We start from the raw sequence: 15,791 nt of genomic DNA, 5'->3' as shown, positions 1-15,791 counted from the left end.
CATCATATTTGAAAAAAAACCCTGAAATATCAACTATATCAAGAGGAGACAATAGTGACTGTCTGGGATTACTCTAAGCACTTTCTTTCCTACAAAAGAAGAATGATAAATTTATATCTTATTTTATATATGTGTAGGGGAATTTCTTAAGTCTTCCAGGAATTCTCTACTTTTTAGACAATGTTTGTTGTCATTGGAGGAAACAGCAAAGTTTGAGAAGAGGTGCTTGTGTCTTCAGAGTCTTCTGAAGACTCATATGCAGTGACGGATCTCCCAGGTCCTCATTCCATCACAGCCACGTGCACCTTCACTACAAGGCTTTAATTTGGTATGGAAGTCACACGTCACTGCAACGGTCATGCAGTGAAGTTTTGAGGGCACTCTATTTTTCAGACGGGATATCACAACTCATCCTCTTCTGCTGCCTCTGTGGCAGAGACCAGAGATATCTGTCACATCTTAGAGCAGTCACAAAGTTTAAATCTACCTCTTCGTTTTGAATAGGTGGATTTCTTCTTTTTTTTTTTTTTTGATTACTTGTTTTGAAGTTGATTTACTTAAAAAAAAAAGTTACAGAAATTTGTACTTTTTCCATTATAAAAGCATGATCTCCCATAATAAAAAACATGTCTTAAAGAGATGAATGTGTTTCTGCTAAATCAATGTCAATTAGTGGCACCAGCAAAACTGAAATAACTTCTTCAAGTGTTGGGGTTTCCTCTCTCTAACAGCCTTTCCACTGTTACTCCACCAAAGTCCATAGAAATAATCTGGCACGGAGCACACTACTTGAGAGTTTTCTGACATCTTCACAATGTAAGTGAAGATCTCAAAGTGAAACATTTTTCAACCCTTTGTTGACAAACCTATGTTACCACAAATCTTTCTGCTTCTGTCTGGGATCTAGAGGGCTTTCTGCGAGAGAATGGCCATGTGAGCAATCCTGCGTGAGAACAAGACTGATAAGAGCCTCAGCCGAGCAAGAATGCGATAAGGATGTGACCCTGAATGAGGGGGGAGAAACTCGACGAGACAAATTTCAAATTATAATGCTAATTTATCAAGATCTTTTTGTATTTCAATCCTATGCACCAAAGTGATTGCTACCCTTCCCAATGTAGTGGTCTATAAAATGAGAAGTACTGAGCATATTCTTTAATGCATTATTGAAGTTATTAATGAAAGTACTGAATAGCAAAAGACTTAGGCCCTTGTAAATGCACACATCCTTCTGTTCTGATCATACATCACCGATAACAACTTTCTGAATACAATTTTCCAACCACTTTTTTAGTTCTCTTGATTTACTGTATAGATGTAACATGCATAAGGTTATCTAGTGAGCTCATTCCAAGACATGGCTAAAATGAAGAGATATTACACCTCCCCTATCTACAAATAACATATAGGAATGAATAAATAAATCTATTTCCTTCTCTTGGAAGGACATTGCCTCATTTTGACATGACCTGTCCTTGAAAAATTTGTGCTAAGTTATACTTTTGTTCTTGTTTGGTTGTTGTTTTGTTTGTTTTTTTTTTTCCTGAGACTTAGAAATTCCTGGTTTGTGTCTGACTGTAAAGCCTTTCATGTGTAAAAAAAATGGCCAGTTCAAAGTCAGTCAGAAATAAATGTAAAGTTTTTCAATAGTTGAATTGAGTAAATTGTACAAAATAAGCAAGATGGTCTGTCCAGTAGGAAAGTGTACAATGACGTACAATGGGGATGAAGAAGCAGAGGAAGTGCTGATGCCAGTAGGCATCTCTTCATCTGTACCTCCTCAGAGCTAACCTTTTTGTCAAAGTACACTGTATATAATCATTTAGTATTTACCAAAACACCTAAATTCCTAATGGCTAGATGTTATTTGCTTATATTTGGCTTTCAAATTGCAGCCTGTCGTAAGAAGAGTCAGAGGGTACACCATATGGGAAGGATTTCAAAGCCCTGCAGTATTTGCATCCCTCTGCTCTGGTGAAATCAGTGGCAAAACTCTTGCTGACTTTGGTGAAAGCAGTGACAACCTTTCAGTGTGCTTGAAAGCTGTTTTCTATTTGATCCACTCAGTTAATTGGCTGAAAAACACATACATTATATACATGCATTAAGTAAGAACCTACTACTGGACTGCTCTTCCCTCTCACACACTAAAGCTCATCTGATGGAAGATGTAAAGCCTTGCACCCTCCTGTGCAAAGGACAGCAGCAGATGTGGGAAGCACTGTGGTCCCTGTCCCAGCTCACCTTGTCCCTCCTGCCCGCTGTGCTGTTCCCACCAGGGCTCTGGGGGCCGCAGGGCTTCTCCCGGAGGGAGCACTGGAAAATACAGAGCGCTCTCATCCCAAGTTGAGGTTAACTTTTAGAGTAGAATGGTTTAAAAATGCAAAGAGTGTGGCTGCTTGTCCTTAAATCACCCCTGTCAACTGCAACTTCAAGATTTACTCTCCCCTCCAAACCACGCCTGTCACAGCTAATATCTCTGCAGGCGATACTCAGGGGCACTGCAGCAAGTTGCAGTCAGTGTAATATGTATTTTGTACCCCTGAAAAGGGACATGGCCTGCTCATGTGCATCAGAGTTGGCAGAATTATGACACTTCATTGTACATCAAAGTGCTCTGTTCTGTAGGTCACTTCAAGCTTATTTCTGATTTTAATGGGACTAATGGCAGTATTAAATACTCCCTGTGGTAGCGAGTGAGTATAGTCCATTCATTTGACTTAACAAAAGTAAAATAAACATAATATTTTCCTTCTGAAAATAAATGGAAAGAATACCTTAAAAATGAACCTAAAATAGATATTTGTCACGAAAAAGACCTTTCCTTTCTGTTATTTCAAACCATAATAATTTATATTCATTTTTCTCCTTCAACAGCAGCTAGCGGTGATGAAGTAACTGAAAAAGAGCATAAATCACTGAATCAGAGCTTAGTAAGCCATGTAGTATCATGACCTACATATTCCTATTAGGTGACTTATTACACTTGCGTGGTTCCAAGTTGAAAAGCATGTGCATTTCTTTAGGAACATATAGCTGGGTGGTTGGAAAAAAAGCATATAGAAGATAATAACAAAAAGTGTACAGCTGAACACAGAAAGACAAGGTTGTGAGTTACTGCTGCTGTAGTTTTCCTTAAAATCCAGCTGTTTATCATAAATTTTTGTGTCTGTGCAAGCATGTTAAGAGATATTCAGTGATGCGGTAGTTATTGGAATCATTACAAAAACAACAAACCTGAGGAGAAAGACAGGTTTTCAGCATTTTATTTGCTATACAGGACAAGCAATGAAGCACACTTGTAAAAATTTGAAACTTCACAGTTACACTGACCAAGCACTCGGTAAGAATAGCCCAGTTACGCAGCAGGTTTCAATTACAACTGTAGTGGATTTCAGGGCAGTTACATCAGCTCCTATATGATGGGCAAATTGAAAGGCTGATTAGTGAGGATGAGTTGTGCACATAGACAGCTTGTGGTTCTTCTCTTGGTTATTTCACCTCAGTTTTCTTCTGCTAACACACAAGTTTCTTGAGAAGCAGTCAGTGTTTTCAAAATAGCCCTGTAATGACCTGTAGTCAGGATTTTCGCTGTTCAGAGATCAGGTTGATGATGAAATTGCCTTTCCTGAGAACTCGGGAGTCTATGAACATGGCTGTATATTTGGGTTGTCTGTTCAGATTTATTTTAAATTCTTACCTTACACAGGCACAATTTCTATTCCACTACTCAACAGAAAAAAAAAAAATTAGCAACATGAACATTTTCCCAGTTTTATCATTAGGAAGCAGATTGTGGTGTCTGGAGAATAGGTTTTAAATCAGAGGAGGGGGAGACTTTGCAAAAGATTAAATAATATGTTATTTGATGATGTTTTAAAAGCAAACTGAGTGTTGGAAAAAACAGCTGTAGGCTAACTATGGCCTCTGTGAACTTCTTAAAAACCCCAGTACAGAGTCCTGCCAGGCCTTTAGGAAGACAATTGTAAGATCAGCAAGACAAACACCATAATCAATTGCTTGTCTAGACAGTCCTCCCACCTCCTTTCCAGTCCTTGTCTCTCTCCACGATCATTCCTGAAATACCTCAGCAGCGACTGCTTGTGCATCCTTGCAGACAAACAAGGAATCCCCCTGTGATGGTCCAAACATCTCAGCTATTTTTTTCTTCCTGTCATTTGACTCAAGGAATGAGTCTCTGAAGAGAGACATGGGGAAAGTGAGGAGGAAGCATATAGGTCTGAAATGATGTCCTGCCGATAAGAAAAGGTGATTGCAGGGCAGGAGATGTTATATGCAGACCCAAGGGGCTGGTGTGCATGTGGCTGTGGTGGGGGGTGCCTGTGAAGATGGTGAGCTTGCCAAGCTGTCTCAGGAGGGAATCACTGCTGCCTCCACAAGTGCTTCCAGGTGCAGCAATGGGGCCTCATGTGGGTGTGGGAGCTGCGAAATGCCTGCTAGGAGAAGGTGCAAGCACCCATAGAAGGACTTATTGGCTGTACCCCCTTTCTCTGGCCTTCCCTTTCTGCTCTCAGCAAACCTGAAGGTGAGGAGAAGAGTGCAGGAGTTGTAACCCAGTGGTGCAACTGAGATGGAGACAGATGGGGTGGCTCATCCAGCACGTGGGAGTGTCTGGCTATGAACATGGGCCACACGGGCTCCGGTGTTCACAGTGGCAGCAGCAGATCCCAGCTGTAGGAAAGGGTGGGTGGGAGGAGGGCTGGTTCCCCAAAGGGCCCCAGGAGCTGGTGGAGGTACAGGGCTCTTGGTGGTCCAGGAGGCTGTGAAAAGGGGTTTGCTAGGAGCTGGGGTGAAGGGCCAGCTTTGCTGGAGTGCAGGAATAGGGGTGTTTAACCCACAGAGCCATCAAAGGGGAATGTGCTGAAAGCATTTCAGTCAGTTGAGGACTGAAGAAAAGCAGGACAAATTCCCATCCTGTCCTTACTTGGTTGGCCAATGACTTAAGAAAAGATTCAGTGCAATTCCTTTCCAAAAGAAGATATTGTTTTGAAGTAAGCCTGTACCTTTCACAAACATGCCAATATACTGGCTGACACAGTTCCTATTCCAGAAGAATATATTATTTCTTCTTGATAGGAGGTCAAATAAATAAGAGAATGGACTGAAACCACATTCCAGTGTATCTGTTATTTCCAAACGCCTAATTGAGAAAAACAGAATTGCACAACATTTTTTGCGATTTCATCCATTATTGTTCTCTGAGGGATCAAACATTGCAAGAGCCACTCATATGGACAGCCTGGGCAAATATCTCCTTAAAAATTCCAGCAGTATGAAGAACAAGGTTTTCTGGAAGTCACTCTGTGCAAAACGCGATCCAAATTCCATTTGAACGAAAAGGCATGTTCACAAATAAAACACACGGGCAGCTTTCAGGCTTTAATGGCAAGTCCTGTTTAGCTCAACTTCGGCTGTCAGGTGGGATGACTCCCATATTCTTAAAAACACTGTAAGTACCAACACGTCTTTTTCTTTTTCTCCTGACAGGATCTTGCAGGTTTAACTTCTCACCTTTGGAGTCTTCACCATAAGATGTTATGGGAATAACATCTATTCTGATCAAGAGAAAGGGGTTGGGTAGTCAGCTAGAGCCCTGGACATCTGCCTGCATGCATGCTTCATGTTTAGCTGTGTTTTGGACTGCTCTGGACACTCTCTGCACCATAAACCTGACCTAGATGAGTCCTAAGCAGTGCAAACATGACATTAGCCCTTCAGTGCTCCTTGGCCTTGGTACATGACTCTTGTTAGTTTAGCTGTGAAGGACTATCCTCCAAGTCCTGCTTCTCTGGAAGAGCTGAGCATCCACATTCTCCACAGCAATGGTTTTCATGGCATATTCATGGCATCTAGGGATCCAAACTCCTTAATTTCCTTTCATCTGGCTTTTTAAAGAAAACAGTGAGCTCTGCCATGTGTGTGGAGGATGTTGGATTAATGGCCGTATTTTCTTCTCATCCTGCAGTTCAGCACCCTGCTGAAACATACAGTATTTAAGTTTTGGGAATCCAAGATAGTTCAGTACTCTGTACTGGTGTATTTGGCAGGACAGTGTTTTGCCTGTGATGCCTGTGTGCCATGGATGCGTCTGAAGGACTGGGTGGCTAATTTAATGATTATCTGCTGTATAAGACACAGGAAGAGGAGCACACACATGCGTAGCCAGAGGGAAAGAAGTTAAACCACTGATCCCAGACAAACAGGGTTCAGGATGACTTAACTGGTTATGTCAGCAGAAATCACTTTCAGTCCTGGCTACAATGCTGCAATAGCAGAGGAATTTATGAAAGGAAGCTGTTTCATACCTCCAAAAGAGTGGGACCTGCAACACATATTTTGGCTGAAACTAGCACCATAAAATTAATATTGTGAGACTATCCGTCAACATAATGTTAGGACAGTAATTACAGATTAGAAAGACCAGCCAGGCTCTTCTTCTGCCCATCTTCCAGGCTAACACAGGGTATTGTTCTGCTTTCAATTCCTTCAGCTGTAGCATTGTTGCGACAGTATCCCACCACCTGAAGGACTGTGCTGGGAGGAGTTTCACCCAACCCCTCTGGATCTACGTGTCAGACTCCATTTCAGAGGCCCAGTTGTATCTCATTATCAGTCAGGAATCATAAAAAGTCATTGCTTTTCTTCATGAGCATTTGCAGTGTCTAAAGAGTAGCTGTTCCTCCCTCTGCTGCCATTTAACCATGCTGCTTATTATGATAATGATCTTGCACCAAAAGTCATGCTGGTGATCCCTGCCACCACAGGGAGTCACTTGCCTTTAGCCACTTTCTCAGCACAGTCTAATCATGAAATGCCTTAACTGGACCTGTTGTTGCAATCATACCACAGAGGAGGGGAGCTACATCCCAGTTCTTGGATGAGTATGTTCGAGGAACACCAATGCCTGGCTTGCATTTCTGCTGTTGCAGCGCTTTAAAACCTTGTATCCAAGTCACTTGTTTCTGCACTGTGTCTAGGTGCCCCTTGGCTTTGCTGCTTTCTGAGACCTCATTGCCCTCTGCAGCTTCCTGAGAAGGTGAAGAGGGAGGTGCTGAGCTCTTCTCCCTGGGATCCAGTGACATGGTGTGGAAATGGCTCACAGCTGCACTGGGGGAGGTTCAGACTGGACATCAGGAAGCATTTCTTCCTAAAGAAGATGGTGGTCAAAACCCTGGAACAGGCTTCCCAGAGAGGTGGTTGATGCCCCAAGCCTGTCAGTGCTTAAGATGCACCTGGATAATTCCCTTAACAACATGCTTTCACTTGGTCAGCCCTGAATTGGTCAGGCAGTTGAACTAGATGATTATTGTAGGTACCCTCCAACTGAAATATTCTATTCTATGCTATGCTATGCTATTCTTTCATGGCTCATGCCTCCGGGATTTCTCTTTGTGTTAACTTTCAGTTTATAGGCTGAGTGGTTTTTGATCTCACAATCCAATCCTGTTGCGCAGATTTCATGGCAGTTAAAGGGGAGATCTTTTCTCTCAGTCTGAATCTGTCTTGGTGGTGTATCCACAGCACAGAGTCTGATACTTATACTCTTTACTTCTCTGTGAAGGAAATAAATAGGTCATGGCCTCTCAGCAGCCACCATTCTCCAGCTCAGATTGGACCACATTCACTCTGCAGGGACCACACAATTTAGATGGAAGTAGATGTGGTTTGAATTGGTTTGTTGCATTTTCTGCTTGTGGTGTCAGATGTATAACCCTGTACCAGAGAGTCCTAAGGAGAAATCTGCCTTCTTTGTGTAAACCTGCAGCAGTCCAACTCTGCGTGTATGCTATAGTTCAGACCTTAATGATGAGAAGTTTACAGATGAAGGATCATTGCTCATTCAGTAGACAGTCATTCTGCAGCTAACACACTCCTGCATGCTTGAGGAAATACAGAAAAGTATAGTAAGTGAAGGAGTCAAACAAGGGGAAGAAAAATCTGCAATGCTATAATTAAAGCAGCCAAAGAAAACAGAGTTCTGGAACGGCAGTTATTTGAAGAAAAAAGCTTTTATACACACAAAAAATAAAGTACATATTAGCCTGATTTCCAAATGCAATGTGACCTGTGCAGTCACAGTGCCTATCTCTGTCTTTAACCTCCTTTCAAACAAATTTTAACACACATGCCCCCCTGTCATTTTGGGTAGGCAAGACGGCGGGTAGCAATTTCAAAGATACCATTTGTTTACAAATTCAGCAGCCATGTAAGGGAGGAAAATTAAAATAAAATCTATTGTGAAAGGGAAACCAGAGAGAGCTCCATCCTTACCAGACCCATGTTAAGGAAGCCAGGGGGTGCACGCTGTCAGGGTGACACAAGCAGATAGAGATGATAAGGGAAGGAACTGGGAAGACATTGGCAGTATTGGGAAAGACACAGATGTATTCTTTTGGCTATTTTAATTTTAGAGTTACAGTTCTCTTTCCTTTTCTCAGGCTTTGTGATTTTCTTTTTTGGAAATAATGCCGTATTAAATTGTATATGGGGTAGGCAATGAGCATAGCCATAAAATTAAAATAAAATCAAAGAAAAAAACAAAAAATTAAAGAGTGCAGAGGCCAGGACAGTGGCTGAGGTTATTTCAGTAGGATGCAGAAGGTCACCAAACAGAAAAAAGAAAACAAACACAAGAAGTCAGACTTTGTTGGCTCTTCTGCTCCCAGAGCCATCTTGGGTTCTTTCTGGGATTTTTCCCCCTCTTATTCCTTTCCAGGCTGGCTAAATTTCTCAGTAACTCCTCAAATTCAAAAGCAAACTGTGACTACAGGAGCATGTCTGTCTCAGCAATCACAGAATTGCATTCTTGTTTTCCTTTCCACAGCCACCATCACAAAGTTTAGGTCACTGTTTGAATTTTTGCACAGTTCAGCCTATGCAAGTCTGGGGCTTTGTGACATGAGGATATCAGCTGCAGAAAAGTACCAAAACCAGAACAGCTTGAGGCATCATTGTTTTGCATTGTGGGTAGTCATGTGCATCCCACAAAGTGAGGGCAAAAATGTTACCAAACCAGAACATCACCCCTATGGCCCAGGTGACGGGGAAGCTGGCAGTCTGGCAGGGTGCGAGGCAGCAGAGAAGCAACCTCCAGAGAGGCTGGGGCAGAACCTACACCTCTTTTGAGCAACATTCTTCTACTGTTGTCATGAGCTGTCCTGAACTCACCTCCTTTTAAAACTACTGTAAAAGTTACCCTTAACTGACAGCCTTTATGGGGCAGTGTTTATAGGGAGCATTCACAAAAGTTTTAGAGAAGCAATACATAAAGGAAGGTTTAGGTTTGCTCATCCTCCCAGGTGGCAGCTGCCAGCGATGCACAGCTGAACGTGCGAGTTCAGCTCCACTCTACTTTCTCCTGAGATTCTGAACCCTTATCTTTTAGCAACCCGGTAAAAAGCATGCTTAGCTTTACCTCAGGCTACCTCATTGCATAATCTCAAACATCTTTATTCCCTTAGGCACAGACCGTTGCAGCAGACCCACTTTACAGGAATTTATGCGCTGGAGATGGCATCATTCTGGATGTCTGGTCCCCAAGTTTCTGCCCCTGCTGATATTTCTGTTTATGCAGTGCTGCTGGTGGGGGGGAGCCTATCCCAGGTGTGCCCCTGTTGATCTGTAGGTACAGCAGCTGGGCTCCCACTCCCCACTTCTTTGTGTCACACCAGGATCAGGTTTGTCACACCTCAGCAAGCAGGAAGAACAGTTATTTCTCTCCAGGACATACACTGAAAGACTCTTCCTAGTGCACAGTTTGCCTCAATAAAGGGAAAAGACTGAAAAATTACAATGTTATGCATTTCATGTCAGGGCACCTTCATCCTTGCCAGCTTCTCCTGGGAGAGGGCAGGCCTGCGTGAGAGGAACATGGCATGCCTGAAAAAGCATCAGAGGAGGGGAGGGCCCATCCTGACCAATTGCTGCTTCAGTAGCTGTCTCTCCCTGTAGATGTAGATGTAGCCTCATTTACCAGAATAAGAATCAACACTGTAAATGTTTACTGTGCAATAAAGCCTAATGAGCCCTTCTGTTCTCAGCATTTTCACATTTTCAGGGTGATCAGTAGGCAAAAGGCAATGCTGCCCAGCCACTCCTATCTGTCAGACTGCTCTCAGATATGCAGAAGTCAGTGATATCTGCTTCTTTGCAGCGAAAAGAATGATTATTGTTTCTGACTCAGCTCAGAAGATTTTGTCATGTCTGATTTTGCTGGAGGCTCCAGCCCTTCATGCCAAATCATGGTATCACACAGCAAGAACAGCTAAACAGCCCCAGATGGCCTGGTTGGTTTGCGTTAGCCTCCTAGGCTTTTAGCAGCACTGTCATATACCCTGTTACTCTTGGACAGTGTAGAGGTTGCTTTTCTGAGCCAGGTTTGTCAACAGTCTAGGTGGATTCTCCAGGGCTCCGTTCTGGGACTCGACGCGCTTTGGCTTGGCATGTGTTTAAAGTACACTCTAGTTTTGAATAAATCATATCCCCACGTACTACCATAAAGGAATGTGGATGATACTCTTGCGGTTATCCACAACATCTTTGTGGAGATTTTGGGAAGAAAAACAAATAGCACCCTTCCAGATATTTTGAAATGCTACCTCTGACTGTGAGGGAGAAAAAGTTTAAAGAGAAATTAAGCTGTCATGAGTTGTTTGGACTAATAACCACCGGTAGAAGAATAAGTTACTTCTAAAAATACTGTTCAGCTGAAACCTCTGTGGCTGATTTTGTGTTTACTGATCCATGCAGTAGTGCGCACACTATAAGGAAAGGCTAAATATTCAGTGACTTGATCGGTAGCTAGTGAACAATAAAATATGGTTTCATTGCACAGATGTTGGCCTGCATAAACTGAAGGACATGACAAAGCTTGTACTGAGTGCTGTGGAGAAGCATCATGACCCGTCATCTTTTAAGGTGGCTGATTTTATTGGTAGCAAATCCAGCTGTGGTCTCAGCCAAGATACTCTACCTGCAAAGTCTGAACTGAAAGGATCCGCAGAAACTTCTCAGTGAGGTATAGTATATAACAAATTTGCTGCATTTATTGAAGTGTTAGGTTTGGGATTTGCTATTCAAGCATTCCTTCATTGGGATGCAACAGATACTTTGACAACTTTGTTCAAAAGAAAAATCTGGTCTCCATTAGGCACAAGTGCTCTGTCATATTAGGCTGAAATAGGAAGACATTCTTTCAGCTCAGTTTGGGTCATTATGACTGTATCCTGCCATTGATCTATATCCGGGTCTCCAAGCTATGTCCGTTAAGGGGCCTGAAAAAGCATCAATGGCAGGATATAGCCCTTTGTTCTTTCACCTTGCAATTGCAAGGGATTAGAGCAGGATCTGGCTCACAGGACTCTGAGCTGGCCTGCAGCTATTAGCGTTATGAGAATGGCTTGCATCCCTCAATGAGAAAAGTCTTTGGAAAAACGGGCTGTCATCTGATAGCTTCCAAGCACTGATATTGCCAAGTAGCAACTACTTTCTCATCATACTAGCATCCCAGCCATTGCAGAGCTTTGGTGGTGGTTTATATTTAATAATAATGTGTTCTCAGGCCCTTCACGCAACATTTCTTGACATACTTCCGTTTATTATGTTTTGATCCCTCATCAAACAGACGTTTGATTTCCTCAAATGCTCTTGCACACTGCATTAGCTCTGTACATGTACTTTGGCTGGAGAGCAGCAGAGCAGAGGGAAGGGAGAGCTCAGAGCATGTCCCTCTTTGAGTGTTCAAAGCTGCCTGGCTGCTAAGGGCTCCTCAGCATCCTTAAATTCCCAATATCCTTTCCACAGACCCCATAACCTTGCATCTTCTGTAGTTATGCACTGTGCAAGGAACAGTCAGGGACATGCTCTTGGTGGTCCCAAGGAAAGCTCTTTCTCTCCAATGTCCAGCCTCTGACAATGCCAGGACAGGGCAGGGCTAGAAACACTTCAAAATCCAAACGTGAGATATGTTTGTTATAGCTAGATGGCATAGTGTCAGCTCAATAAAGCAAGATCTGTTGTCATAAATGTCTCTGTAGAAATGTATCTTGCCAATAATGAGCCAAAGAAAGGTAGCAGCCTTGCAGTCAATGATCAAAACCTGTTTCACTCACTTTGATTCAAATCCCACTTGATGTTTCGCATTTAATGCCAACCAGAAACCGATCAAAGCTCTTAAAGTACTTGAGTAGGATTACTATTTTGAAATTTAAGCCAAGTAGCTCAGACAAATTAATTGTCTAAATATTTTCCTTGCAGAAATTTATTTTCATCAAGAGACTCTCATGAAAATTATTTAGACATTTTATGTGTTCTGAAAAAAAATTTCCTCTACAATTTTGCAGTTTTGGGGTGTAATTTAATACTGAATACTATTAATAGACTAGGGTAAAAAAATGTCCTTTTTAAAACTAACTCTTGCCACTAATGGAATTTAAATGAAATATTTTATTCATACAGGATACATGCAGAAACTCAAAACTGTATGTTTATGCATATTATTTTATTAAATGGCTCCTTCTGAGCCATTCCAGAAGTCAGTTTTACAATGAGATACTTGTTAGTGAAAGGAAGATAATTCTGTTGATGAATTTATGGACAAATATTTTCTGATCACAGAAAAATGGCAGCTTACTTATTTCTGAATTGTAAATGGAAAACTCTTTTTTCTGTATATATATGACATTAACAGATGTGAAGAACAATGCGGTAAAGAAGTATCCAGAGGAAAACGTCTTCAAGCATAACATTATGGGATGCTCCAATTGATTTATAGGAGAAGACTATCATTGTACTGCTCTATTGATTTCTCACATGGACTTGGATTCCAGAGGATGTAAAACTGACCAGCCTACCAGCTCCCAATTAACCAATACTAATGTATTGGTCACATCCAATGTACCTATTTTTAAACATTTTGTAGTTTAAAACAGTATTAACGGGGAAAGATCTTGGTGTAACCAAGATAAAGTCTGTTTCACTATCAGTCACAACACTTGCATATTACAGTCACCCTCACTGTCAGGGTGGCAGTGGTACTGTGCTGTCTAACATGTAGGAAGACATTTTAAAGCTGGCTGCTTTGTCAGGTGTGAGGCCCAAAATCACTGGAAAGGGCAATGAGAAGGGCACACCTGGAGCTCAGGTGGGTTCACCACTTGCCCTGTCTCTCGACTCTCACATTTCGTTTCTGCCAGCCCCAGATCTCTGGTTACTGTATAGTTCATGGGATTTCCTGTTGCTCCTTCTTTCAATCAGTTTGGAAGGAACATGCTGTCCCCAAGAGCTGAAGGCAGTGACTCCTGAGCAGCACAGGCACAGGGCTGTAGGTTGGCTGGGAGCTTTGCAAGCTGTAAGGCTCATCAGAGAGTCCATGGCATGTCCTTCACCTCTTACCTCTTTCAAACCTTTCCCTTCTGGCTCATTGAAGGAACCTCTGAGGAGAGCAGGAACACTTTGTAATCTGAACACGAAGAGGCAATTGAGGGGTTCAGGAGAGGACACAACCTTGATCAGTAAAACACCATCACACTGAGCTTCTTCCTCTTGCAAATCTCCTCAAGTAAGTGAAGATGCAAAACAATGTCTCCTGCTGGCTCCAGCCGTCCCTGTGTAGGAGCACAGTTCTGAATTCAGTTTCCACAAGGGAGATTTCTTTTTCTTTTACTTGGATAGTGGTTAAACACAATATTTGGATTTTATGTTTCTGTCCTGCCTGAAGCAACGCCACCCTCCCCTGCATGTCTCAGACTGCTGCTGCTGTATGACGGAGAGGCAAAACACAGGCTTTTGTTTTGGACTGCTTATGGGTTTGGAGGCATTTCATGCCTCATCATAGGCAATGCTGCGACTCAAAGCTCTCCTATGTTGTGCATGCTGTTAACCAGCCAGCAATTTTGAAAATATTTTTATTGCTGCTAATTACCCTTCAGAGAGACTGTAAAACAGAGTCTTTATGGGAATCTCTGGTCTGTCTATGCCTGGAGGAAAAATATCAGAGTGATTAGCCATGTTTGCTAACCAGAGCATCACAGCAATTGCCTCAGTGTCCCTGTGCCAGGCTGCTTGGGGGATGTTTACAGCTTGCCGTCTTACAGCTATTCCAAACACTGATACTCGCCCGGCAGGGAAGAGAGTTATAATTTGTTAAATATCTTTCTGTTTCTGAAATTAGCACTTCATCCAACCTTCCACCAGTAGACTGCAGATGTCCCAGTTTAAAGTCGTTACACTGCAATGGCTTAGTCTAAGGCAGGAGAGGGTAGTTGCACGGTGTTGTGGGGAGAGGCTGTCCATGCAGTGCTGAGCCTACAGCCAGAGTGACTCCTGGTGTCCATCTCCATCATCTCATCCATGACATCCATGGGAGTGGGGTGCTAGGGAAGGAGCTCCTGTGGCTACCTGGGGCACTGCCGAGCTGTACCTCTGTCTTGACCTGTGCTGCCCTGCCAGGGCTGCCTCAGGCCAGCCTAAGTCCATGCACAGCCTAAAAACAGCCCCCTACATGCTCCTTTACCTCTGGCCATATGGGATTTTTCCCTTTCTTTAGTGCCAGCACCAATGCTTCTAACACTACAGCTGGTATGTGGCAGGAGATGAGTAAAAGAAGGGTATTCAAATGGCTGGGGACTAGAGGGGTCATTAAAGTGCCTCCTTTGGTCACCATATAGATTCTGTACATAAATATATGTATATGTACAGAGAGAGAGGTTATAGCTTACCTGCATCATGAAGCCACACCAGGGTGTCCTTGAGCCACACACCTGGCCCTACATTGGCAGAACAGATGTCGTCACCTGCCCCTTGGGGTTTGTGAGAGACCAAACTGAAGTGTAGCAAAAAGCCAGCCCTGAATGCTGCTGCAGCAAAAAGGGGGTTTATTTGTGTTAGAGGGGAGGGGAGGGGAGGGGAGGGGAGGGGAGGGGAGGGGAGGGGAGGGGAGGGGAGGGGAGGAGAGGAGAGGAGAGGAGAGGAGAGGAGAGGAGAGGAGAGGAGAGGAGAGGAGAGGAGAGGAGAGGAGAGGAGAGGAGAGGAGAGGAGAGGAGAGGAGAGGAGAGGAGAGGAGAGGAGAGGAGAGGAGAGGAGAGGAGAGGAGAGGAGAGGAGAGGAGAGGAGAGGAGAGGAGAGGAGAGGAGAGGAGAGGAGAGGAGAGGAGGATAAAAGAAAGAATTTTCACACCAAAAAAGAAAGGGAAAGAGAAGTCGATAAGACATTAGCACAATCCCTCCTAAGGTACTGAGAAAAGAAGAGGTGAAAAGTAAAGCTAATGGGAGAAAGTAATCTTGTCCCAACAGCCTTGCAAATCCATGGAGAGTCTCGCAGGAGCAGGGCTGCCCAATACTTGTGAAAAGAAGTTGGTGAGCAGCACAAGGCTGGAGAACATGCCACGCTGCCATCCCTGCCACTCTGAGTAGGCTGCCCAGCTCCGCGCTGCCCACAGCGTCTCTCAAACGGAGATGCAACCGCAGATGGCTCCCTTCACGCTTCACCTTGGCCTCTGTGCAAAGGCTGAAGACACAAAACGCTGGTAGAGACCAGAGGCCTCCACCCATGGAAACCTGGATCTGCTTCTGGCTCTGGCCCAGAAGAGTCACACCGAGCTGGTGGTGTGAATAGCACCTCATTTTGTGGATTTGAACATTAAGGATAAAACATTTTCTTTAAGCTTAAAATGACATGATTTTGCTGGATTTGAGTCACACTTGAGCTATTTTAAAACTCTCTTAGAATGCTCTATTTTATTTTTCAAGAGCAATAAGTAAAGATGGGCCAGA

The sequence above is a fragment of the Athene noctua genome, chromosome 1 (genome assembly GCF_965140245.1).
Source record: "Athene noctua chromosome 1, bAthNoc1.hap1.1, whole genome shotgun sequence".
Taxonomy (NCBI): domain Eukaryota; kingdom Metazoa; phylum Chordata; class Aves; order Strigiformes; family Strigidae; genus Athene; species Athene noctua.
This window is presented reverse-complemented; position numbering follows the sequence as displayed.